The sequence below is a fragment of the Hipposideros armiger genome, unplaced genomic scaffold, assembly GCF_001890085.2.
Source record: "Hipposideros armiger isolate ML-2016 unplaced genomic scaffold, ASM189008v1 scaffold_701, whole genome shotgun sequence".
NCBI classification, from domain to species: domain Eukaryota; kingdom Metazoa; phylum Chordata; class Mammalia; order Chiroptera; family Hipposideridae; genus Hipposideros; species Hipposideros armiger.
The window spans coordinates 561,944-564,505 of record NW_017732051.1 but is presented as its reverse complement, the minus strand read 5'-3'; positions in this window follow the sequence as shown (position 1 = coordinate 564,505).

Here is a 2,562-nt window from a genome sequence, read left to right as displayed (position 1 = left end):
ACACACACACACACACACACATAAATTTATAGAATTTTACTCTGAATTATACATAGAGCCATGACCTGAAATATTCCTAAATTACATTTTCATCTGCAAGTCATGAAGACATGCTGTTATGTGAGCAAAGCTAGAAATGATTATACTATTTAGTGTTTGGAGAGAATAAAAAGCATGCACTGATGATAAATCACAGATGTATGGTTAATAACATTCTGCTGAAATAAAAATGTAAAACAAACAACAAAATTAAGTACCTTCTAAAATGTGGAAAGAATAGTAGAGAAATATATTGCCTATCAAAAAAATGTACTAATCATGGCTTTAAAGAAGTTGCTGAACAATTACCTTTAAAAAACTAAAATTTTATGAGGCAACAGGATAAGATTAAGCTTTAATGTATTTAAAACTTAGGTTTCTAATTTAACAAAAAGTATGGTTTTCAATTCTTATTTTCACATAATCGCAGAAGTGATTTTTATATATGAAGTTATTTTTTATTTTACTGTTTATTAATATAATAGACATTATTGATAATAGATATGATGAAACTAGGTTCCAGGGATATGACATAAGTCAATCCATGTTTTAAGCTCTATCACCATTGGCACTATGCCTATCAACTATGATCTATTGATATTTAATCTTTTTAAGCTCAGTTTTTTTAGAATATACCTATTAAAATTCGTAGTTTTGATTAAGAATAGAAGATAAAATTTCTAAAACTGGTAAAAAAATACATATTTAAAATTGTAACCAATGTGTGCCTGCTAAGGTGCTTCTGTATTAAAATTACATTTGCAAAAAGCTCCTTTTTGTTTGAGAAGACCACATGTAGTATATCTCACAATTATGCTAATATAGACCAAATATCTATCTACTCCTGGGAAATACCTGAATGCAGTTGTTTGAACATGGAAAGTTGAGTAGTGGTTTTTGTTCTGTTCAAGACCTGTAAATGGTTAAGAGAGTGTATTGAGTATTCTTTCATTGGAGTACTAGGCATTTTATAGTGGGCCTTCTCTGGGTATTACATGATTCTTAAATGACAAATACCTTTGAATTTCTATTGACTAAACTATTAGTCTATCCACAGCAATACAAATTATTGCTTTTAGCAATGCAGTAAATTTAATCTAGTAGAGAATACAAATATCTACATTAAATTCTAATTTGAACAGTTTTTGATATCTTACTGTTTGCTCCTTCAATTAAGAAGTTGAATAAAATCTTCAGTGAATGTTAATTTTATATTTAAGAGTTTTATATGTTATAAAAGTACAAAACTTAGAAGTTTAATATATTATGTGTCATGATTTCACGTTTTGGAAAATTATACCTTAAAACTATGAATAGTATTTTTCATGCAGACATATGCAGCAACAGTCTAACTGGATTTTTCTAAATAGAATTAGACTGCACCATGCTTAAAGTTTATTGCTGATTCTCATAGAGACCTGTGTGCAGGATATCTGGAAATGTAACATAAAAGAGAACCATATGAACATACAGATGTGTTCTGTCTCTTCAAGTAATACTATAAAAGCTTCTGAAAAAAAACTGAGCTTGGGGCTGTCCTAGTGGCTTGTTGATTAAGAGCTGGCTTGGGAGCATTAGCTCTGAGAAGCAGGGCCTCTGGCTTGGATCCCACATGGACCAGTGACGCTGCGCTCTCTACAGCTAAAATGGTGAACAACAGCTCAACTTAGAGCTGGGCTGCTGTGAGTGGCCAGCGACCGTAGGCTGCAGTGGGGCTGCAGTGGGTTGCCGTAAGCTACGTGAGTGGCCGACAGCCCCAGTGAGCAGCCATCCAATGGCTAGCAACCAATCTGCCTCAGTCAGGAAGAGCGCAATGATCACAATACCAACATGGGCCAGTGAAGCAATATCCTCCACAACTAGACTGAAGAACCAAAGGACAACAACTTGTCTAGTACCCTTCCCTGATTCTCCAATGCTGTTCCCTCCCCCAATTCCCCAATAAAATCTAAAAAAAACCCCAAAAACTGAGCTTAGCTATTCCATTAGCCTATTAATATGAGCTATTTTGTTTGCAATTAATTAATTTTTGAAATGGAAGCAGGAAATGAACCCAAGATAGTAAAAAGTAAAATAAAATGACTAAGCATAGTATGTAAATTTTTTTTAAAGAAAGATTAAGCTGAAAATAGATGAAAGGGATTTGAAAGTGAGCTAGTATCATGGGCTGAGTTTGACTAACCTGTAAACAACACAAAGCCGTTTCACACTAAAAATATTTGAGAGGGGGCCAGCCAAGTGGCTCAGTTGGTTAAGAGCTCGCTCACGAGTGCAAGCTCTGAGCAACAGCAGTTCGATTCCCGGCCCGAGCTGAGTTGCCGCTGAGCTGCCAACAGGTGACAGGATGGCTCAGCTAAAAACAATAAAATAAAATAAAATAAAATATTCAACAGAAAGAAGCAGAATTGGTATCAAACAAAAACTCTGAGTTAAAAGCTCAGTTCCATTCTTGAGGAAGTCAACTAATATCTCTGAGCTCTGAAGTCTCTTCATTTCTGCTTCTTGGGAGTGTGAGGATTAAAT